The following is a 26,415-nucleotide window of genomic DNA, read 5'->3' as shown; positions in this document are numbered from 1 at the left end:
GTGATACCTAATCGTTTTATCAAATAGGTCGGTTTCGTACGGTTTCGGGGAAATTGGTTGATGCTTTCTGAAGGGTCCTTTGAAACTCGATGCGTTTGATGTTGAACTCAATACACGATGGCTCTTCTAATTAGCTCTTACAATGGACTAGAATTCAACTTGCGCGGTTTTGGTGGCCGCATGCCTTCGAAGCGGCTCTTCTCATAATGATGGATTGGGTTGGGATGGAGGTGGCTTCTTTGGTGGGTGTCAATTTCATTACCTACAGAAAAGAGTCAGCTGATAAGTGGGGTTGGGCGGTTGTTTTCACTATTTCTATATTTAGCTTTTCTTGAGAAGCGGTAAGTTATTGATATTGTGAGGAAATTTATTATCGCAGCATGTCAAATATCTTCACATAGTTCTCAGTTTCAAATCACTTTTTTTATCGGAATGTCTTCTCGATTTCCAAATACAACATGACGCATACCAGCCATCACAAAAATTTTTCCTGGAATCTGAAAACTTCCGTCTTCTTTAGACAATCCTAGCAGTATCTGTAACAACCAGAAGCATCTGATTTCATTTCCTCAACAGCAATAATAACTTGTTATATGGTCCATTTGCTGTTCGGCGAATCGTTTATATTCCGAGAAGTACATCCAAACTGTGACAGGAAGATTCAGTTATTTCCTATTTTGGGCGTAGAATAATACCATATATAATATTAAGCCTAGCATAAACGAGAATACGTCCACATTTCCTTGCTTTGTACAAAGTTTCTCTGCAGAACTATATCCAGTCTTTCTCTATATTTTAGGCATGCAACTTAATTCGTTCCGTTTTTATGCATAAAAACACATTTATTTGAAAAATAAAATGGATTAATTCATCGCTAGCCACCACTTCTACCCATCTTTCTGTAAATTTCCGGATTTCGTCGCGAATGAACCTTTCATCTTTTGAAGCCAACAATGAATACAACAATGAAGTAAATTTTTCGATATCCTGTTCTGAAGTAAAATTCTCTGCATCGATCGAAACTAAAGGTAATCGGAAGCATTACTCTGGCATCGTGGATATTCGGCTTCGGCATTGATGTTCCTGGATGGCCGGGAACGTACCATCTTTTGCGTTTTGGATTGTTGCCTTGTATCCATTTTTCGTCCCCGGTAACAATCCGATGCCAAAAAGACTTCATTTTGTGTCGATCAAGCAATATTTCGGACATGCAAAATAGAAATTTCTCGGTTTTAATTCAGATGGAATATAATTTCCTTGCTCATGGATGTTGCCTGTAGCTTTGAGTCGTCTAGAAATAGCTTGTCGAGTCACTCTCAATGATTTTGCAGGCACTGTTTGCGTTTGATACGAATCCTGGCCGAGTAATGTCTCTAATTCCTCGTCTTCAATCTTTCCCGGTTGACCCGGAAGGTTTTTGTCTTTAACACTAAAATCCATACTTTTAAATCATGCAAAACATCTTTGTGAGGCCCCAAACTCCAGACGGAAAATCACCTGGCGCATCAGAGTGCTTATTCACTGCACACGTCTACCTCGTATCTTGCCTCGAGGTCGGTTTGAGATCGAGTGAGTGTGCTATGTAACAACATGACAGATCTTCTCCCCACGGTGACGTGTTGCCAGTATCGATTATGAATACACTTCTTGAGATGATGGGAACTTCTTAGTGAGCTCCTTTTATCGAGGGGTATATTGAGCACACTCACATCTTCCCTCTCCTCCATAGAAATATTTGCAAAATGGTAGAAAAAAAATAAACATTGAAAAAGTTATGAACTCAAACTTTGCCAACTGATGAAAAACTCATGCAAATCCTACAGACAAAAATTAAAAATGAAGTGCTCCGCGGGATTCTCCAGCAGTGACTTAATTGCAAATCGCCAAGAAAGCTTCCGGATGGGTATCCAAACGTCGCTTGCCGAAGGAAACTATCCAACGTAATCGCATATTAACATGTATGACTCCAAACATTAAACAATACGTGAGCCCCCTAAGCGCGAGCCCTGTTCTATGCTGCCTACGCTCAATTTGCATTGGTTGGGATAGGGTTGCCAGAGCCCCGTTGTCAACGATATATTAATACCTATAGGGAATATATACCTTATATACCTACTCACTGGTCCGTACTCGCTTACTCAGCAGTTCAGCATATCTGTCAAATCATTAAATCAAAACAAACGAGAACAAGAGAGCCGCTGATTTTTGTTCCGATTTTAACGGGTTTTTTCATCACTTGTTTCTCATCGAGAGGCAAGATCTAATTATTCCTGATTATTTTAATTTTCAGCACGTGGAATTTCACTGCTTGAACCTTATTATTCAAAGAGCACTCTGGAACCTGGACGAGTGGAATGTTGCTGCTTTGTTCATTTGATCACCCTTCTGATGTTCTGATGTTTACCGCTTACATCTTTGGAGACGCGCCACGGATCTACCTTTTTAATGCGCGATACATGGCGCTTTAGGGCCTGACCTGAATCGTCGGTTAGTGTTAAAGTGCCGTTCTGTTCTTCGACCACCATAAAATACCTAGAAGGAAATAGGATTTCATTTTTGCACGAGGCCATTCTACCGAGGGATTAGCGAAGTAGAGTAGATTGTGTTAATCTCTCGACGTAGTGGAGCCGATCTGGCGTAGTGGTAACATCCATACCTCTCACGCTGAAGATCACGAGTTCAATTCTCACTCCCAACATTCTTCCAAAATTGGAAGTAAAAAGTGACGAACCAGCCAAAAGTGTTGAAAGTCACTATAATACAGATATAAAAAAAAAAAAAAATCTCTCGACGTGAACACTAGCTTTTGTACTCGCTCGTGTAAAAGAGCGGTCAGTTTCCGGTTTCGATGTGCGCCGGTGACTGGCTGACAGAGAACAGATACAGAAATCGTTTTCAGTATCTGTTCTCTGTAAACGAAACACGTCGACTTCACTTGTTTGGCAATCAAACTCCGCGATCGACAGCGGCCAGAACAGAAATTTCGTTGAATAGAAATTAAACAGTCTTGGGAGCAGAGGATTTTCTTATCGGGATGATTTTCGCAGATCGTCCATTCACAGCGTTGGTTTCTACCCGTTACTCAATTTCTATAGCTATGTCAAACCACCATGCGCCATTGGGCAGAATGAAATAAAATTTTGCAGCTGATTGATGACCTTCGTGTGTGACTTCACAAATATACCATCTCGAATAGCAAAATCGTCTTCAACTGTTTGGAATTTGTGCAGATGTCCGGGCCATCCCCAATTTTGAAAGATTGCATCACTGATTGTAGCGTTGCATCTCTTGTAGTAGCTTCCGTTACGACCGAAAACCGAGATTGCCTCGATCGAGGCTATCCTCCGAAGGCTAGATTATTCTTCAACAGAGTGTCAATTCCGCTGTACAACCGTGACGATGCGTCCGCGATGTTATCTCTTCCGTGGACATAAAATATGTCCAATTATACGAACTGAGACAATGACCAGCCATTTGCTTGAGTGAGGGTTCTCTGACTATTCCCTCGTAAGATTCAGGTGTGAAACGTTCACCCAAACCGCTGCCAACGCTTTCCGTAAGATCGGTGGAAACTTTCTCTCGCGAAGGCTCTAGAAACGAATGGGATAATGTGGGCTTGATTCCTGTCCTCCTTTACGAGGACAGCACCTAATGCTACAGAGAAGACGTTCGTGTACGAAATTGCCTGGTCCTTGTTCCATTCCTGCGATCCCCTCGTGTTCTGCTACTGTGTGCGTCATAGACTCCAGGTACCGCTGGACATTGTTCATAGCAATCGGTTTCTGTCAGGGTTGGCCGTAGTTTGGCTACTCTCACAATGCTCTGACGCTCTTAACCCAAGCAGATACACAGATGTTTTGATCGTTGTTGGTAGCATTTCCTAGCGATACCCTAGTTCAAAATTCTTAATGAAGCGGTTCCGTTATTGCCACAGTTTTTAGCAGGAATATCCGTAATCATATGGAGCACTTCGTCAGCGTCGAAATGCGTTTAGCTTGCCGGTCTTTCGTACGTGCACATTGTTTTGGTGAGATGCGTTATGGCTTCCTCGAGACGATCGAATCTTTTCGGTTATCTGCGATATTATCCCATTTTCTTCCTCCGATGGTGTTTCGCTAATTACCTAAAGGCTGCCCGCATCCGTACGTTCGCCACTTTCGTTAGATAATGCTGATGTGCTCACGTGGCTCCCGTGGAGTAGGTAACGTCACACCTAACATGCAGGGGATTTGGGTTCGATTCCCATTCTGGCCGGGTGATTTTTCGCCAAAGAAATTTGATCCGGCTTGCACTGTGAATCACGCGTATTCTAGAGTTTGCCATTCAGAATGCATTCGAGGCGTGTCATTTGGCATAAGAAATCTCAACTTAGTACAACTATCTAAAAAAAATGATGCAAGTGATACCTTCGTTTAGGCGACGAAAGTTTTACTGGAGCCGACGGCTATCGCCGCTTCTTTCATTTCCGTTCGAATCCTGGCTCTGATCATCCGGGCATACAGATTTGTAGAGGCTATCCGACTTTTCTTTCTCGCTATCCAAACTACTTGCACATATTGCACGAAAGCACGCTCGTACGTATTTACATGTGATTTTCATTGTTCTTGTGTCAGGAGTTATGTTCGGTTCTTTCTTGATTCTATTTGCAGCCGTTATCAACAATTAACAAACATTGCAATGTTAAAACCTAAAAACAAAACGTAGAGACGATTTGTGAAACGATCGGAATAGAACATAGAATATTACTTCATCCGCTCTCTTGAACCGTAAGATCAAAATCACTATACGCATGCAGTTTAACTGAATACATGAACTCTTGAGGCTTCCCAGTACGAAATTTTCTCATTGGACTTCGCTGTCTACCGAAAAGTTGAAAACAGCCCACCTCCTTTCTCCCATTCATAGTACATTCGACTCCAATTCATACGTTCCTTGCGACCATACAAAAACTATCTTAGCGACTTCCGCGGTCTGTCGACGACACTGAAAACAGACCGCCTCGTCTTAACTAGAATAATTATCTTTTCTCGACCTTCGTGGTCTGCCGACGATGGTGGAAACAGTCCACCTCGTCTTCTCAACTCAATACTTTGGAGTCCTTCAGACTACCCAAAAGTTCTCTTAGCAACCTCTGCGGTTGCCGAAGACGGTGGAAACAGTCCGCCTCGTCTTCTTAACTAGAATATTTTTCTTTTCCTCGACCTTCGTGGCTGCCGACGACGGTGGAAACAGTCCACCTCGCCTTTCCAACTCAATCCTTTGGAGTCCTTCAGACTATCCAAAAATTCTCTTAGCAACCTCTGCGGTCTGCCGACGACGGTGGAAACAGTCCGCCTCATCTTAACTAGAATAATTATCTTTTCCTCGACCTTCGTGGTCTGCCGACGATGGTGGAAACAGTCCACCTCGTCTTCTCAACTCAATACTTTGGAGTCCTTCAGACTACCCAAAAGTTCTCTTAGCAACCTCTGCGGTTGCCGACGACGGTGGAAACAGTCCGCCTCGTCTTCTTAACTAGAATCTTTATCTTTTCCTCGACCTTCGTGGTCTGCCGACGACGGTGGAAACAGTCCACATCGTCTTCACAACTCAATACTTTGGAGTCCTTCAGACTATCCAAAAATTCTCTTCGCGACTGCCGCTGATTTTTTTGGCGACGGTGGAAACTGTCCACCTCTTCTATTTCGTCGTTGTAACTTCTACGTTGAAGATACAAATAAAAAAAAAACCAATTGCATTCCTGTTCCGTTGTTAGAGGTTAGAATTATTTTTCTCACGTACTTTTCAACTAACCACTTTGTTAATTTTTTTTTATGCCGAGTGATTTCCGTGATTTGCCTACTGGATTTTCAAATTCCAAAGTTACTTACAATTCAATTATCCTGAATTGAACTCCTGGCAGGATCGCCAAAATGTGAGGCCCCAAACTCCAGACGGAAAATCACCTGGCGCATCAGAGTGCTTATTCACTGCACACGTCTACATATCTTGCCTCGAGGTCGGTCTGAGATCGAGTGAGTGTGCTATGTAACAACATGACAGATCTTCTCCCCACGGTGACGTGTTGCCAGTATCGATTATGAATACACTTCTTGAGATGATGGGAACTTCTTAGTGAGCTCCTTTTATCGAGGGGTATATTGAGCACACTCACAATCTTTATATATATTAGGCTGTCAAAAAAGTCCTGCGGTATTTTTTTTGAAGTTTCATTTGTTCATAAATTAGTTACAATCATCTGTTTTAAGTCAAATATGCGACGTTTTGTTCGATGACTTGTTCCCAACGAGATGCCAACTTCATAATACCCCTGTTATAGAAGCTCGCTTCCTTTTTGGCAAAAAACTCGGATAGCCAATTTTCACAGGCCTCTTTTGTGGCTAACTTCTGACTACCTAGCTCATTCGCCATGGACAAAAACAGGTGGTAGTCACTTGGTGCAAGGTCCGGACTATACGGCGGATGCAAAAGAACCTCCTATCCCAGCTCCCGGAGCTTCTGGCGCTTCACCAAAGAAGTGTGTGGCCTGGCGTTGTCCTGATGGAAGACAATGCGGCCTCTGTTTATCAAAGATGGCCTCTTCTTCATGAGTGCTACCTTCAAGCGGTCCAGTTGTTGGCAGTGCAGGTCCGAATTGAGCGTTTGGCCATAGGGAAGCAGCTCATAATAGATTATTTCTTGACAAACCCACCAAACACACAGCAGAACCTTCCTGGCCGTTAATGAGGGCTTGGCCACCGTCTGAGCCGCTTCAGCGGGCTTCGACCACGACCGTTTGCGCTTCACGTTGTCGTAAGTGACCCACTTTTCATCGCCAGTCACCATCCGCTTCAGAAACGGGTCGATTTTGTTGCGATTCAGCAGCGATTCACATGCGTCGATACGGTCAAAGATGTTTTTTTGCGTCAACGTGTGTGGCACCCATACATCGAGCTTCTTTGTGAATCCAAGCTTCTTCAAATGGTTAATAACGGTTTGATTACTTATCCCCAGCTCTTGGCCGATGCTACGGCTGCTACTATGCCGGTTTTTCTCGGCTAATTCAGCGATTTTGTCGCAATTTTCGACGACAGGCCTTCCGGAGCGTGGCGCATCTTCGACGACCTCTACACCAGAACGAAAACGTTGAAACCATCGTTGTGCGGTGGAAATGGAAACTGTATCGGGTCCATAAACTGCACAAATTTTATTGGCAGCTTGAGATGCATTTTTACCTTTGTCATAGTAGTACTGTAAAATATGTCGGAAAATATGTATATATTTTCTCTTTATTTTGCTCCATATTTGCGACACTATAACTCACGAACGACTTAACCAAACAAAACACTGTCAAGGACTATATTATAGCGCGCAAAAATACCTTTCCAACAAGCTATAGTATGACTCGATACAATGAATACAACTAGAACTACGCGCTTACAACGACACCTCGCGGAAATACCGCAGGACTTTTTTGACAGCCTAATATAAATGGATTTCTGTCTGTCTGTCTGATTATTATGGACTCGGAAACTACTGTACCGATCGACATGGAAATTGGTATGTAGGGGTTTTTGGGGTCTTTGCTCGAAAATGGAAATGGATTTTAGTTTGATAAAACGCACTCCTATATCTTCTATCTATATAAATCAAAATGGATCGCCGAATGTGTTGAAAAGAGAAAAACTCGAGAGAGGAATTGTCCGATTTATGGCTGTCTTTATTCTATCATCATATCTTCTGTATCAAACATTTATACCATATAATGGAGAAACATGTTATTTGCATGTGGTTGAAAAATCTTGAACGAGAATTGTGTCTGGAAACAATCTAATGTTATAATGTCGAGTTTTGGTAGAAGTACTTATATATTATAGTAATATTAAAGTAAAAGGCAATTGTAAAGGGTAGTTTAAGAGATCAATCAATGAACAATTCTGCGATTGGACCCATGAACAGCGCTTAGTAAGAAAACGTGGATGTGATAACGAAACATAAATTTTGGGTGGGACGAAGTTTGCCGGGTCAGCCAGTTTTATATAAAATCAATTCGATGGTGTGTAAACTTCCATAAGCATTCAAAGCGCTTCAGCTGCTCTTTTCCTCCAATGGAAACAGAAAATCAAAACGTCTCGCAAATGGTTCTTATTTGCAACGAAACTCGACATTTTCAACGCAGTAAAAATTGAACTTGTTGTGTCAAAAGATTTGTAAGCAATATTTGATTTACAGATGTCGATACTTTACGATTCGGCAAAATCAACTGTTGCCGTCGATCATTTATAGCACCTTGAGCCATCTTGTGGAATCGGAACAAATTAAGTCGCACACCCAATACTATATTAGATACGAGGTGACCCGGCAGCAAACTTCGTCCCGCACAAAATTTATTTTTTGTTATTAATACCTTCAGACTTTCACATTTTCTTGCTAAGTCTCTTTAAAATTGCCTTTTACTATAAAATTCATAGTATTTCTACCAAAACTGGTCATTATGATATCAGATTATTTTCAGATACAATTCTCGTTCAAGATTTTTCAACCACTTGCAATTAACATGTTTCTTCGTTACATGGAATAAAAGTTTGATACAGAAAACATGACAGAATAAAGACAGCCCTAAATCGAACAATTCTTTCCTTGAATTTTGCTCTTATCAACACATTCGGCGATCCATTTTTATTTATATAGGTAGAAGAAGATATAGCAGTGCGTTTTATTACCTGTTTCGAAAAATTTTGTTACCGAAAAAATCAAATGGACTAACAACGCTTGTTACTATATAATTGTAGAATATATGGGAATTAAATTTTCCGAATTCTCCCATTTTCTTTCAGGATTTTCCGAAAATTTTCAGTTGTCATGTTTGGTTAAAATATGTGTAATATTTTTATGGGACTCCCTATCCATTCTAAAGGAGGGAGGGGTGTCTAACCACCATAGAAACAAATATTGTACCATAAAACCTCCACATGCGAGTTATGCAGAAATTGATCTCACTTAGAGAGAGAGAGGAGTTTTTATTTACCATAGAAACGTTTCGTGACCCCTAAAACCTTTATAACTCAAGTTCTTATAGCTGATCATCGGTAATCCGCGAAGGTAAGCATATCTGACTACGAGATCATCGAATCAGATTCCAACCCAAATTCTCTTCACACTACTGCAACTTTTTCTCATTAGTCAGAGCAGATACCAGCAACTCCCCTTTTTTCGAATTCGACTCCACTCCCTTCACGTCTACTGTCCGTCATAGACAGAGCTGCACGTTCCTGCCGAGTTCCTCCACAAAATTCTACTCAATTAAAGTCATCCCTCATCCCTCATCGATGAATGTTAAAGATGAGATAGAGAAACGAGAACCATGCAGTTTGACCGGAACTATGCGAAACAACAAAGATTGTTCCAAGAAACCATGGGAGTAGTATCCAGACAAAGTAGCTCAAAGCGATGACTCATTCTCATTCATCGATCCGAGCACACAAGTCGTTGATTTCGGAATTCGTAACCACAAATCGATTCATACATCGGATCGCAATGCGTTGGTCTACCGAAAATGACACGAACAACTCACAATCATACATTCGATGAGCACCTCTTTTACAGGTGTAAAACAACTTTACTGGTTTCTGAACTATATACTTTTCAACGACGTGTGTATTAACCGATTCTCTCTGATTCGATCAGGATTTTTCCACCGATGAATTCACACTGCATCTCCTGGAGTACGACTCGAACCAAGAAACAGATGACGCTATCCCTGTCATGATTTCTCCAACGGTGTTTAGGTTGACTACCGAATGTCACGGTGAAAAAATCGCCCACTCCATCTTGATATGTGATGAGTAACGATGCAACTGCTTCCAGATGATTCCAGGAATACCAATCCGAAATCTAGGAATGTATTTAGTTTACCTGTTTGCGAAATGGCCAAGTTATTATACTCAAAGTAAAACTATTCCAAAGATCCGCTATTTTTGGAACACTTCAACTTCGTGAAAAATTAACGCATGGAGATAAGATACATATAATCACCCTTTGCGGTCGTTTGTCTGCTCTTAGTCACCACAGCAAGGAATCATACTAAATATTTTACTCAACCATGTGATAGTTTACACTTTCTTCTAAGCGAATTCTAATGTCTAGTGACCTTGTTCATGAATGAATACGGAGTTTCTGTGAATAACAGATAACGGTACTCTCCGATGCTCGGAACTGGACGGAAATCAAAGCAGAAAAGTCATGTTACATAAGGGCAACGTTAAACTTCATGTATTTTTGACTACACGGCAAATTATCTGGCTGGGAGGTGCTAGCCCACCGGCTAATCTACCTAGATGTTACACCTTCAGATTATCGCAAGTTCAAGTCCCTGAAAAATTATTTCAAGGGCAAGAACTTCGACTATATGGATAGCATACAAAATGCCTTGAACAGTTTTCGACTAGAAAACAAATATATTCACAGAAGATAGAATTTTGAAGCTTCGTGCAAGATTGTGGTACAAAACTGTGCATATAAAATTGAATTAAAGTATGTCTGTCGATGAAAATGATGTTTTTGTTTTCCCTGAAATCGGGACGAACTTCTCGTACAACCCAATATAAACTATTCTGATTTCTTCCTGATTTTTATTTGCATTTTTCCTCATTTTTGAAAATTATAGTTGGCAACCCTGTGTGGAAGATATATTTGGCATCATCACTTACCTCCTTGGTAGGGCACATAAAGTACTGGATCCTCTACCAGTAGTTGGTAGATAGGTATCGTCATTCATTGTGACCACGACGTCGCGCTTCACATGAAAGAAGTTTTTCATTGGCACCATCAGTCGTTCCTTCTGGGTGATTGTCTACTGCTCAGACACGGCCGGCCCCAGCTAACGCTTCCGCGTAAGAATGTTCCTTGTGGCCAAGTTAATCTTCACAATTCAATCGGTTCTTCAACGAAATGATAAGGGCACCTTGCTCTCGATCTTCCTGTTCAGTTTCTGCTGCTTCTGCTTCTGGTCGAGCGGCACCGTTGGCCGGCCGGAACCAGGCTTTCATTTGACACTCCAGAAGGGAGAGAATGTTTTTAATGCCGGATCGGAAATATTCGACGGACACGAAGTGCTTCAATCTTGTCATAACTGGAAGTATGAACCAAGCATCGAACGTATTTGCTTGACTTGTTGAATCCTGGGATAGAACTGATTCATCGCGCTCAGATATTAACTAAATAGTATATTGTTTCTACTATCGTATTATTGAATTTGGTTTAAAAATAATTTTTAAAATGGCAGGATAGCGTTTTTTTAGAGAGACTGAGCATTATTTGGTGTTACAAACGATAGATAGCTAAATGGATAATCCAGTAATGAAAGTGATGCTCTCGGTAATTTTTTCTTCATTTAATTCTTCATCGTCACATATCCAAATTGTATTGTGTATAACATTGTTACATTTAAAAACAAGCACCCAAGCATGCAAGAATCATTACCAGCTGATAAATTACACCCATAAAAGTCCCCTCACTCTTCACTCAGCTACATCGGTGAATTGAACATTTTACGCAATGTCGAGCATTCGCTTATGCGCTCGCGTGCGTTCGGAATGTGGTTGCAGTGATCAATTTCAGCTCACTGGCTAGATAATTTTTAATTTTTTTTTTTTTATCTTCGCTTATTTTTCGTCGGCCTATTTCCGCCACTTTAGTGCCAATCACCGACATCAGGGAGGCGACTCCACCTGTTCCTACCTATCAGACTCAACAACTCATGAGCCGGGCCAACTTCTTTTACTTCCGCTCCGAAGGAAGACGTAACCAGAGATTTTTCGCCTCAGAAAATTCCAACGACGCCAGCTGGGATTGAACCCAGGCCGATCGGATTGTGAGGCTGTTACGCTAACCATACAACCACTGGCGCCGTCTAGATTATTTTACCGTTGTTGTTTTTGGATGAAACAACCGTGCGATATTTGGGAAATACGAAAATCAATGAGTTCGGTGGGTGGACGCATAGAGTGTGAGATATAAACTGCATGTTGTATATATTATTTTTGGTGCAACAAAGCTCAACGTGTTCTTGCTCTGCTGTTGCAGTGCAGCCCAGAATTCCAGTGAATGTACATATCACCAAAGGCAACGACGACTCCACGCTCGAGATTGAAATAATTTTAATTTTACAATTTAAATTATTCGCTTTCGCAAACTAGAAACCTGAATAGACGTTGCTTCGGTGGTCCTGATGCAGCGTAATCCTCTATGCTACCAATGAATGGAATCGGTGCGACAGAGGGGAGCTATTCAGAGCGTCGTTGTGCAAAAAGTTAATGATAGAAGTGGGTGAAATAAGTGTGTATCCGTAGTGTTAACACCGAATGATAGATATATTTCTATAGTTGTTTTTAGACTGATAAATAATCAAATAAAGCTAACGATGAAACCAAGCCTGTAATTTGACACGTTTATCTCGAAGTTATTTGTACAAGTGACGGAAATAGGAAAAGTAGAACCAGGTATTAATATTCTCTGTAAAATATTTTGTGTTATGATGATTTGTGTTGAAATTCCATTACATTCAGACGTTTGAGGAATCCTGAATTTCAATGTTGATAATGTATTGTGGAACAAATCGCTCTAGATCAGCCATACACAAACTGCGGTCCGTGGCCCGCACGCGGCTCTTCTGGCCACGACTCTTCTGGCCACCCTTCTTTTGGCCTGACCTATTACAATTTTGTATGTGTAACAATAACAAAACCTCGTCATCTAAGAAACATATGAATGGAGTTTGACACATTACACATTTACACATTAATTAGTTGTCTAGTTAAGTAGTATTAGTAGACTGAATATCTTTACCTATTTTTTGACATAAGACTACGTCTGGTACTTCTGGTAATGGTACCAAATCAGAAAACATTTTCATTTACAACTACAGTCAACTCTGCCTTACTCGATGTTCTGTATCTCGATATTTTCCCTAACTCTATGAATTTCATGGCACCTTCGATTTTACAAGCATTCTTCTCCATAACTCGATACCTCCCTAACTCGATGCCTCCCTTACTCGATGGGTTTTTATTCATTTTCCCATAGATGTTCACCTCTCTAATGCTTCCTTTACAATGCAGGTTTTTAATCGTCTGCGATATACTCACGCGCGACATTTTTCAGTGAAGCTCTTTACAATGGTGCGCGGTATTGCGCGATAATCTGTCATAATCTGTCTGTCAAACCTGCATCCCTCTAATCACACTGCCATTTTTGTTATGGACAAGGTCGTACTAGATTGGTGGAACAGAATTATATATCGTTGGAAGTGTGTATGCAGGTATTTCAGATAATTAATAATTGAAAAACTAGCTAATTCAATAGGATATTAACAAAACTATGTAAAAATAATTATGATTATGCAGCAATATGCTTGCATTAGTTGATCGACTTAGCTCTCACTTATTGAAGTGGTTCATATGTATATAGCTGAACATTCATTTCGATATATCATTCCTCTTATCTAGCATATCTTGTTCCACCTCTCTGATGTATGTAGCGTCTCCTGTCAAAGCAACGCGATTTTCGCAGCAAAAGCTTGTAGAGTTCTATCTTTTTTCGCACTGTCATGGGTGATTTCGCACTTTGCTCTGATTGGTTGGCGAATAAAAATCGTTATTGAAGAAAAAAAAATCGCGCTCAATGTGAATGATTGTAAATCCGGCATAACTCGATTGATTTTCGCGTACATGTTTTTGTGCGTTATTACCTCTGATTTCAATTGCTCTTGAAAGTGAAGACGGAGTGTTCGTGTCATCAAACAATTTCTTTTCAAGTATGGAAAATCACGAAAAACCTTTCAAGCGACAATTAAAACGTTAACCATTGCACAACGTTTGAGCATCATCGAGCAGGTCGAAAATTATGGATGGAAGGGGTCTGAAGCTGCAAATAATTTCAGTATTGCACAAAGCACGGTATCAACACTATTCAAACTAAAGTAAAAATGGAATCGGAATGGAAAATTGAATCTAGTCCAAAAACATATAAGGTTGGTCGGAATCGAAAAGCTGGTCAATGGACTTTTGTCTTATCAAACCAGAGAGAATAATTTACCTCTCTCAGGTTCTATTCTTCGGGATATGGCTTGAGATTTTGTCCAGAAACTGGGAATTCCCAACTTTGAAGCACAACCAACATAGATGGAAGCGATAAACTACCGTTGCTGACAGGAAAGTTCAGATGATTGTGTCGAAATTACATCTTCGAACGTTAAAACAAACCTGAATAATATGTCCGAAATATTGAAAGCAACTGAAAATGTTCCTGTGAAACTATTAGAAAATTTCTGTGTGATTGAACAGTTCCTGCGTGATCGATACAATTTAGTTTGAATAGTATACTTAATCAATATTTTCTTTGTTAACCTAGTTCCTCATGCAGGTCGGACCCGATTATATATGATTCGATTATGTAAAATTTAGGATTCGATTATATACAGTTTGAATAAAGTTTTTTTTTACAATTCAAATATGACTGATTTTAAGAAAAAATAATAACATTTCCACATTGAAGTGAAATTTAAGTGGCTTTTATAGAAAAAGTGGGTTGAAAATCGCGATTTTTGAAGATTTTGATTGAATTTTCATCAGGAATTGTTTATATCGATATTGCAGCGAAATTAGGAGAGATAGAAGTTGGGCGCCAAAGAACAAATTGTAGAGGGGTTAGAGAGCTTTAATTTGATTGATAGAAACGATCAAGTTTAGTATGAATTAATGGGAGAAAATTAAATACTTACAAACTAAAATAAAAATAACTCTTAAATTTTCCACTTCCAAAATGATGTTTTCATCCACCAATTTAGATGTTCCATTACTATATCCTGTATTAATTTTTCTCATCTTTCAAATGAAAGCAACAGAATCGGCTTACGTAGCGTGCTTCTGTGGCCAAGTGGTTAGCGTCACACCTAACATGCCGGGGGTTCGGGTTCGATTCCCGTTCTGGTCGGGGAAATTTTTCGTCAAAGAAACTTCCTCCGACTTGCACTCTGGTCACGCGTTTTCTAAAGCTTGCCACTCAGAATGCGTTCAAGGCGTGTTATTTGGCATTGAAATCTCAACTAAGTACTAATAAAAATGACGGAAGTAATACTACGTTAAGACGGCGAAGTTCCTCTAGGAACGTTAATGCCATTTAAGAAGAAGAAGAAGAAGAAGAAGAAGAAGAAGAATAAGAAGAAAAAACGAACTTTTCAATGTAGAGTGAGTTTGAGGCAACAGAGTCCGAAACAAAGAAAAAGTTCTATAACTCTGTCATCGTTGAAATTCGAACATATGCGTAGAAGGATTTTTTTCGTGAAATATAACCGTCTATCACTTCCTGAGAGATTCTGAAAGAATATTTTTTTTATATGAGAAAGGTGTTTTTTCACTTTAAGGGAATTAATCAAAAAATCAAATTCATACCATAATTGGGACACTTACTCTAATATATGACAATTTATGACATAAAATAAATATGGGAAAATGTTCTGTATCTCGATTACTCCCTAACTCGATTGCCCCCTTGGATATCGAATTAGGGAGAGTTGACTGTATTTTAGTTCTGAACGGATTTTGATAGTTTCGAATCAAATATGAAATTCTCTTATTTTTTTGGTACGTTATACAATACGGTTCCCTAGCCCATAAATGATTTAAATTAAGGAAAATTGAGAGAATATACATGTTACTATCGTGTTCCCGTGTCCGAATGTATGGTTTTGGTTTTCCGAATTGGTCTTTTCAATGAACTGATTAACTTTAAAACCTCTATAATTGGAAACATCATCATTATCATTCAAGTCGTCTCGTTCCAGCTATCAGACAGTAGTCTTTTTCAATGCCGATGTCACACACACAGTGATTTCGCTCAATTCTAAGGATGAATGAATGATAGATATCGCAAAGTATGGTGCAATTTTGTTCGGTGGGAGTACCGCGTCGATTTTGATGCCATCTGTTGAATGCCGTCTCTGTAGTTTTGATTCACATCATATTAGAATCTGTACTGTAAGTTGAAAACTTCTAAAACGAGAGCATTACGTTTGGGGTGCAAAGATTCGAGCATTAATACCTCTTTGTCAATTGAACAAAGTGGTATGTCAATCACTTCATTCAAAAGATAAAAGGTGTATGAGTAATGTTGGTTTCTTATTGACCGAATCCCGAAAAAAATCGTTCGGAAAACAACTGCAACAGAGGGGGTCTTCCTAGCTTAATTAGTTGCGTGTTCGCTACTAAACGAACGTTAATGTCAACCAAGAAGAACAATCATCATGTGACCCAGGTAATCCCAGTCCCTTACCGCTCACATTACTGTCTGCTGCATCGCTAATTGGTGCTATTAATAACAGAATAATGGAAGCCTCATATTAACAGTACCGCTGTGTTTGGTCCGACATTAACAACATGAATATTCTTACGCCGAAAAAAAAATCGGCATGTGTATCGATAAGATAGGAATATTCTTATGCCTAAATGGCTACTGAGTAATACATATACAACAAAATTATCGTTAGATAAAAATGTACACGAATAAATTCGGTTCTTTTACAGCTGATTTTTTAATGAGCCTTAATAAAATAAATAGATGAGGTATACAAAAAAACAACTGCAACAGAAACAACCACTCAGAAAAAGTGTAAGGTCACTAATACTCTAGAAATATTCTGAGGCGGGAAAACATCATGGGTATAAGACTGTGATACCGTGCGCGAGTACCGTTCTGAATCATATTTCGGCATTCGATGCTGAAAACAGATCTAAACATTATGCACAGGTATTATTTGGTTGATATTTTCAATAAATTAGTTTAATATACTTTTAAGCTTTCTGATTTGGTACCTATCTGATTGAAAACATAAAACATTATCGAATAAAAAATGTTTTTCAATTAAAGCGAATAAAAGTCAAACTTTGCACACCATTTATAAAAAGTTAATATTTCTGACAGTATGAATTCGAATTTCGAACTCTCTGTTTGCATAACGGATTCTTGTGGTTTAAAGCTCAATTTATATTTCTGTACAATTACTAACGCAATAAAATGATCAGACATGCAAAAATAACAACGACTTGGCCTGTCTGAAAGTGTATTGCAACCTTCAATGCACACACAAATGTCTTAAAAATATCCTGCAAACATTGATGGTTTGTAAACTAGTAATAGAACGTATCAATAAGTTCTATTATTAAATTTCTTTAATCTTTGTTCATGACGGCAATAATTTCGTTGTTCTATGTCAACAATGCGGCCGTTTCTTGGACATCACCTTTCTTGTTTTTTTTTCTGTGGCCCGTTTGTGGCCCCTAGGAAAAAAGGCTGAGTACTGCTGCTCTAGATTTTATTAATAAATAAATGCGATTTTCATCTTTATACAGTTTGTATTTTATATAGATTTAGAACTTCAAATTGAAATAAAAAAAGACAAAGAGTATTAATTTGCTGGACTTACCCGTGTAATTTGAAAATTTAACTTTACTCTTTGTACACACCTAGTTTCAATGTATTGAAATGACATTATATACTCTGCGTTTCACAACTGTAGAACCACTCATTTTTTCTGAGTTTCCAGAGATATGTTAGAAGTCGGTTGAATTGAAGTATATAGTGTAGAAAACAATAACTATCTTCATTTATAAGACTGGATATTTCAACTTTATAGTTGTGTTCAGGCGCGAGACATTCAAAAAACCAAAATTCCAATGTTTCATAACTATAGAACCAAATGGAAAAACTCTCACTCCTTTACTCCTCCTCCTTATCAATTTAACATGAATTACGATAAGTTTCTAATTCGAAGGTCATCTTTAATTCTCAATCAGTTCAAATAACCCTTTCGGGGTGGTTACGACCAAGCTGCGCCATGTTGTAGTGTATATCTCATTCTAAGCAGAGGATACTGCTCGTTTAAGCTCTTCAAATCACTCATACTGCTTGTGAGCTGCATCTACTATTCATCCGATCACTCCTCATAAGTTCCTGACGGGGTTTTGAATTGGTTAAAAAGCTGTCTAGTCCAGAATCTGAAGCCCCGATTCATTGAACCATGTCATGACCTTCCAGATTTTTGAAATGATGCCAAATTACCCAATTATCACATTGTTTTTGATGCAAAAGCAGCAGTAAATGATTCTGAAGGACATCGTTGCACTTCTGACTGTTCCCTCGTGTTGATGGTAAGCTATCTGAACCAGGCTTTTTTTTGAGAAAATTCTCCCCAAACCATCAAATTACCGCCTGCAAAGCTACGGGTTGAAAAATTAAATGACACGTTCCGTAAATCCGTAATCCGTAAATCCAGAATGAATAAATGAAGAAATTCTATTCAAGTTGAATTTCTCTGTACCAGAGAAGTTCTCCTGAAATAGTGGAACCCATGGGATTAGCTTCCACATTAGTTTTTGGACTCGCAGCTTTTAGAATGGGATTTTTATGGTTTGGGAGAACTTTCTTAAAAAGGCCTTTTTAGATAGCTTACCATCAACACGAATGAACAGTAGAGTGCCAATGAAAATGGCCATCTCGAATTTTCAAAGCAATATTGATTAAAAATGTTGATTCCCACGAAACACTACCCTATGCAAAATATCAGCTCAATCGGACTTCATTTACTAGTGACGCACAGCGCACAAAGTTTAAGTTTTTTGAAAACCAAAAAATCACCCTATTTTTGATGCCAAATGTCTTCAAATTGCATGAAACGTCGTGATCTACTGTAATCTCGAATTTTTTTTTTGTTAAACATCGACACTCTGGGACTTATTGGTTTTTTGGAATACGAGGCAAATCGTATGGTTTAGAGTGCCAATGAAAATCGTCATATCGATTTTTCATACGGGACTCCCTACGATATGTTGATTTGCACGAAGAAAATACCCTCTGCAAAATATTGATTCATACGGACTTCATTTACTATTGTCGCAGAGCTCAAAATTTAAGTTTTCTGAAAATCGAAAAATCACCCAATGGTAAGTAAGGGAAATCGGGGTTTTCAAAAAAAAAATGTTTATGGCAAATGTCTTAAAATCGCATGAAACGTCGAGATTTACTGTTATCTCGAAACAAATTTCGTCAAAAATCGACTTTTAAGACAAAAACGACCAAGCGCCGAAGTCATTTTTTTGACAAAAATTTTTTTTTCGAGATAACAGTAAATCTCGACGTTTCATGCAATTCTAAAACATTTGGCATCAAAAATATTTGCTTGAAAACCAAGATTGATTGTTGGTTTATTGGGAGAAAAACCTTTTTTTGAAAACCAAGATTGATTTTTGAGTGATTTTTCGATTTTCAGAAAACTAAAATTTTCCATTTCGTTCTATAGTTATGAATGTTTCGCGCCTGAACACAACTATAATGTTGAAATGGCCACTATATACTTCAATTCAACCGACTTCTTACATATCTCTGGAAACTCAGAAAAAATGAGCGGTTCTATAGTTGTGAAACGCAGTGTATTCTCAAAAGGCTCGAAAAGAATCGTAGCCCAATTGAAGTTTAGAAAATTTTCTTTTTCATTGTGGTAAATGAAATTCGGGTGAATGGAATTTGGGTAAATGATTTAGAATGGAGTCATTTGTTGGCAGATGCCGCTTCCATTTTTTCACACCCGGTAATTTAACCGATAGTGATCCTGACTGCGAAAAACAGCTCTGGTGAAAATTTCTCCCATGAAAAAAGGAAAAAAACAAGAAGTGGGTTCTGTGATATAACCGCAAGGTAGACGTAGGACTACCGTTGGCTCGGCAATCATTTATTTGAAATTGCTTCTGAATCAATTCTAAATGAATGAATGAATGAATATTTTGAAAGATTGCTGAAAGTTTTTCTTGTTAGTGTGTGGTTGGATGAGTATAAGTATGGAATTGTTATTAACATACAATTCAACTCTTTCGAACTTGTTGGTGGTCCCGAAACGAACCGATGGAATTTGAGTGGCCTTGTAAAAGCAACTGAAGATGTTTGATACATGATTCATTTTTGCTATCGTGAGAATAACATGAGATTTTTCATGATCACTCCATGCGCAGAATAGAAACTGAGGGCGCCACTTCACGGTGAAAACGAAATAAAGTTTATATAACCTTGCATAAAATTCATTTCTTTTTTATCGTGATGTGGCAATTTTTCATGATTGCTCCATGCGAAAGCAGAACAAAAACTGATGTTATTGACGAATGTACGTTTGATTTACAACCAGATGGCGCAGCGAGTAAAATGACGATGTTTTGTTTTTTTGGTCGTTCAAATTTTTTAGAAAAATCAGAATTTATCTTCAAATTTCCCGGTTTTATGTATTCTTTCTACGCTAAATAGGTTGGAAAATCGTCATTTTACAATGTGGTATGTATATTTTGAAGAATGGCTTGGCATAAGTGTTGTAACTTCAATTTTTTTCAACTAGATAAACGATGAGTAGCATGTGTTGCGCTAAAAATACTGCAAATCCTTCTTGTATCGGCCCTTACATTATCAATGATATAATCCAACTTAATATAATATCGATTTCATCACCATTATCCACAGTATTCATAACCTGTATGCATCATCAAACTCAAAATTTCCGAAAATTATCAATGACTTTGGTCCAATCGCGTGTTGAAATTGTCGTAAATATACAAAGCCCTAACTTTCTTACCATATACTGAAGACATTTAATGGTTGAAATAAATCTAAATAAATAAATAATGAAATAATAAAATGAATAATCACGATCAAATCTTGCTTTTCAGTGCGTAGAATAAACAAACATCATCACTTTTGTGGTTCTGAACTCTGATGTAGGTGTCGCATGAACTGATTCAGCTTTGCGTAAATTCGTCAATTGGATTGCATCACGGGAACACCAAGTCGAATGCGTAAATGCGAATATTCGTTCGCTTGGAACAATTTTTCATGACTGTTCCATGCGAAAGCAGAACAGAAACTGGTGCGAGTAAAAGTTATCACGCCTTGCATGTGTCCGCTGTGGTTTCCCAAACACTAATGTAAGCGAGCAAAAGAAGTCTCAGCTTGCATGTATTCGCTATGATGGTTTCTCCAGGTGCCTAGATTTTGCGTCCGTGTTCGGGAACACATTGCGATCACCAATCATCAACAATGAGCAATGATGATTTCAAAAGTTTGCTTTCAAAGCAATTTTTAAGCTATTGAAACGATTTTTTGGACCAATAAGTGACAATCATATAACTCGTTGACATTTTATCTTTCGTATGAAATGATTATTATACAGCTCCATTCAGCCGGTAAAGAGATATTAACGTGCAAAACCTAGCACTCCAGTGTCACTCTTTCGTTTTCGAAACTTTGAACTTACACCCCGGTACAGAAATGAAAGACGTAGTCCTACGCCTTTAGAGCGCCTTTAAGCGATGAAAGTCAGACAACGAGAGATGCAGGGAAAGCGGAAACACAAGGCCTGAATTCGTTAACGATTCCCAACCAATCGTGAGCGAAAGCTAATTTTGGCTTAATCATTCGGCGAGAGTTGTTGGAGCGTTTTGCCCGCCCACACCAGATGCTGAATGTTCATTTCTACTTGACGGAGGCAACACGCCTTGCGGTGAACATAGGTGAACACACGCTCGTACTAATGTATTCGTATGGCGTCCTCATCAGCATGTGTGTAGTTGCACACCGAGTGCGAAAAGAACAAACGGAGGAACAGAGGCTTTGTGGCTCCAGGAGACGTTGTTCCGTTGTGGTGTAGCCAAATCCGATGTATCCGAACCTTTTTTTTTGTTCTGTGGGTGCCAGGGCCACAAAAGAAAAAAAAAACACTTTCGAACCACACGCATTTGTGGCTTCGGAGGCGACGAAGCGATTTGTGGGGACGGTGATGTGATGTGTGCTGAGTGAAATTCACACATCCCACTTTTCCCCGACCTTGCGAATGTATACGAAACGTTCATATGGAAATGAGACGAGAGGAAAATAATGTACGTATATTCGTTTTCCTTTTATTTTTCGTTTGTTCGACCCATTCTGCGAGCCCTGGAATAGAGTGAAGAATTGGGCCCGCGTTTCTTGGTGGCGCCCCCGTGAGATGAATCGTTTTTCTGCTGATCATGGGTGTTGATTGGAGCCACAAACTGTACACGGTTTCGGCCTTGGAGGACTTCGAGCATTGTTTGATTTGGCCAGAAGATTGGATCGGTGTGAAAATATCCGGATGATTGATTTAACCATATTCGCAGCATCTGGGGAAAAGTTTGCTTTATTTGATCGGGGGATTCGATTAGCGGGATGCGGCTGTATGTTCATGATTAATGTTCCCGGGTTTCATCTCCTTGTTCTGTTTAGCAACCAACGAGGAGGGAAGCGCGACCTCAACCGGAGCACTTATTTTCGCGCAGTGACTGTTCAAATTAGACAAGATACGGAATGGTTGAAAGTTGAACGGTGATTATAAATTATCAGATGATTACACATTTTTGGCGGTACGCAAATTATCGCGCTCAATGCTCTCCCTCGTTTTCAGGTGAGATCATGGCCAGGGTCACGAGAAAAACATTATTTTCATTCCCACTCAGGTGAACAGCACCAGGTATTGTCCGTTCACATAATAAATGATGCGACACAGAGAGATAGAAAAAAAAAAAATCACGACGCTGTCACTTTTGATTGTCAGCTCAATGAAGCAAATGGGATGCAAACGATAAGCGAAGAGTCCATCCCGGGTCCATCACCGGTGGGAAATCAAAAAGATTTTCCCCTTTTTCCCATGATATCATGCCATCTGATGGGATGGTATCATTCTATTGTAACTTTGCTTCTGTCATTCGTCAACTGTGTCACACGAGCGTTGGACACTAAATAATTTATATCCTAACAAATTTTGATAGACACGGATACAAGCGCCCGATATTTTCGAATGTTTTTTTGTTCGTGATTCCCATGTGTTATTAGAACTTTTTGGCATCATTGCGAGATTCTAGTCCTCGTTTAAGTTTAACAAACTCTACTAAGTACCTCTCATCACTGAAAATGTCACGTTTGATCAGTGCTTAGAATTCAATAATTCTCAAATGCCGAGAAAGCGCTAGCGAATGATTAATAAGCATCAATGTTTAATGCACATTGTGGATTGTCAGACGAACTTCGCATATCATCGAAGGATTCTGCAAAGACCGTAGCTCAATAAAAAAAGTGTAAAATGTACCGAAATCCCTTTTTTTTAAACAAAAAACAGCAAGAGAATGTTTTAGTGTTAAATGTGACCTTCACAAAGAGCCTAAACATGAACTTGTACGGTCGATATTACGCGAGATATTGATCACTAAAGCCAGCAATCGAGAAAATAATCGATAACTTTTTCTTCAAAATTTAAGGGAGCATTCTAGTCTACAAATTTGAAAAAAAATCAAAATTCCTTCATATTTCTGTGGTTTAGGCATTCAAGAATGTACCCTAGAAAGGACTTATCGAAAATCCTATTATTAACCGAGTTAGAACCATTTTAGTGATGCGGTATCTAACCTGCTACGGCCATAACAATGAACATGAAACGTGTTTTTCTCGAAACTATTTTATTTCAAACTGGCGTACACGATATCTCAAGTTCTACTGAACCGATTTGTGTCGAATTTCTATGGCTACAATTTGCAGGCATCTCGCTATCGCATGAACCTCTAAAAAATCATACTTTTTAAATTTTACCATTTTTTGAAAAATCGGGAAACGTAAGAACCGTTTGAACCGCATTTTGTTTTTCAAACGGCCGCCATTTCGTCAAAAAAGATGTTTTTGACTTGACAAAAAAAAAATTGTTCATGCGATAGCGGCATCTTTACTGATTCAGAATTTGTTCGATTTTTCTGTTTCAGATAACCAGAAGGGCTGGAATCGTGTACGCCATGGCACTACTTTTTTTTGAACCCTCTCACTTCATCACTTCATCAGCTCTTAACTATTCTAGTTATGAATATTTTTTCTCCGTTTAATTTTTGTTTTATTTTGAAAAGATAGATGAACAAAAAATAATATAATCGATAGTAAAAATATTATTTGTTTTATTTTTACGAAGCTCGAAAAAACGTCCGAAATTCGTGTCTCTACACTAGATTACCCCCTTAAATTACGACTGATTTTAAAAGGGTGTATTTAAAATCATTGATATTTCTTTCTAAAAACCGAAACTCAAAATTCACCATATTCTGATTAAAATATGATGTTTGACAAAGTTATTGAAAAACTAATGAACTATTTAAGAAAAATATCATTTCAAAAACACTGTTAAAAATTTTACTCAAAAAATCGAGGGGTTGTATCAGAGACACGACCGCTTTGGACGTAGGACTATGAAATCTTTTTTTTTTTTTTAATTTGTTGGTTTATTATTTCGGATATTATTTGCGAATACAGGGAAACTTCGATATAACGTACATTTCACTTTCAAAATTGTACGTTGTATCGAATTGTACGTTATATCGAAGCATAATAAAGTGCCCACAAACGTAGTCTATAATACATTATTGTGTTGCTGTTTTAGTAAAGCTAATGAATAACTTCAATCAGAAGACGAAGCCAGACTTTCTCATGATGTTTCCCTTCGTACTGTTGAGTAAAGCTTGATTCATTTAGAATCCGGAATCACAAAACCATCTGTATTTCGGGATTGATTGAAGGTACAAAACTTGTTTTAGCATCACAATACAGATAATTTATTGTTCTAACAGAAAAAAATATTGAATTTTTTTTCCTTAACACTTTGGAAATGTGTACGTTATATCGAGGTAAAATGTACGTTATATCGCGGGTACGTTATAACGAGGGTACGTTATATCGAAGTTTCCCTGTACGTCGAAAGTTCATGAATAACTCTTCAGTAAAAAGTTCCGTGGACCCTGAAAAAGCTTAATGGCTTGCGTGGTTTTGTAGAATCATTTCGAGAAGCAACGATTCTTTCTTGCCTTTGCGAGAACAATACACTAATTGGTCATATGTCGTAATTTGTTTCTTTATATCAATGCACGTATTGCACTGAATATTTAACGAGAGGCATTTTCCGTGAATCGTCATTCAACAAGCATCAAACACGCGTCTAAAAGATGCACACAGTTGCAACGATAAACTTCAAGTGAAATATTCGCTAGAGTTCACAGCTCGAGAGAAAACATAAAACACAAAACGAGCAGAATAAGTGACCTTTGTTGTTTCGGGCACAGAAAGATTCTAAGAATTTTCCTCAGAGGAGATGTAATACTTATACGCAGCTTACTTACATCGCAAATATTCTCTTTTCGCTATCCCCCTTCTTTGTTTCTATTCTTCTTTTTCTTTTCCTTTAATTACGGAGACTTGGAATCCAACGGTTCATTCGTCTCCGACTGTTTCTATTCTAGCGGCTGCATAAGTTGCTCGTTATTGACAGCTCTGTTCGGGAAAGAACACAAATGGACAAAACAAATGTATGAGGAAATGGGAATGCTTCCAATTTTCATCAATTGAAACCATATACAGACTATAGGATTGTAATGTATAGCATATCAAACAAACCTTAGAAAGTTTATGATTCGATTGGTATGCAAATCGTTAAAATCAGTTCGCAGCAAAAATTGTTATGAACGTTAACTTTATTTCATACAATCGTGACCTGTTCTCTGATTTGGCACCCTTAATGTAAGACGTAGTTCTACGTCACAAATTAATTTGAGCTTGAGCTTGGGTAGACTGTATAATTCGTAGTTGCTCTCCGTGATTGACCTGAACCAACCAAATTGCACAAAGAACACACAGAATGACGTTTGGGTCTAGCAAATCATTCTCGTTGTGCAATTTTCGGTGATTCGAGCTTTAAATGGTCAATAACGACGCCGGCCACGTCCTTACAGTCACCAGGGGAAGGGAAGGAATGTTAGTGTGATGTTCGTCGCCCGAAGGCCAGAAGGGTCGCCTCTATAGCGTGGTTCCCTAGCGTTTATCAAGGAAGGGATAGTTGTTAGTGGGGATGGTTAAGAAAAATCAAAATTAAGTAAGTGATGTAAGCGGTAAGTGATGTGATTATGTAAATGCGAACAATTGACCTCTCGACAAAACAAAAATCCGAAAATCTCATGTGTTACGACACGCGGCAGAGATTATCTTTAGATATCCTGAGAAGGAAAACCTGGAAAAGAGAAGGAAAAAAAAAAAAAAAAAAAAAATATATATATATATATATATATATATATATATATATATATATATATATATATATATATATAAGTAATGACCGAAGTGGCGATTACAATATAAAAAATAAATTTATTTTCGCTAAATTTAAAGATTACACATCAACGTTCATACTAAGACTAAATGCTATCTTCTGTTCCCTGCCTTTTTATAATGTCGGTATCTCGCGTCAGCAGATTCCTTGTTATCCGTACGGTCGCGTTGTTTCCAGATCGGGTTCCTTTGAATGATGTCGCG

At 38.6% G+C, this 26,415-nt stretch overlaps 1 protein-coding gene across 1 annotated transcript in view; it reads left to right on the top strand.

The window, feature by feature from the left end:
* The window catches only part of LOC129764867 (protein scabrous), a 130,899-nt gene that overhangs the window by 82,964 nt on the left and 21,520 nt on the right, over positions 1-26,415 (top strand). The gene's annotated exons all lie outside the window — the stretch shown is intronic.

The sequence above is a fragment of the Toxorhynchites rutilus genome, chromosome 2, assembly GCF_029784135.1.
Source record: "Toxorhynchites rutilus septentrionalis strain SRP chromosome 2, ASM2978413v1, whole genome shotgun sequence".
In the NCBI taxonomy this organism is placed as follows: Eukaryota; Metazoa; Arthropoda; class Insecta; order Diptera; family Culicidae; genus Toxorhynchites; species Toxorhynchites rutilus.
The sequence above is the reverse complement of the archived record's forward strand: the minus strand, read 5'-3'. Positions and strand labels throughout refer to the sequence as shown.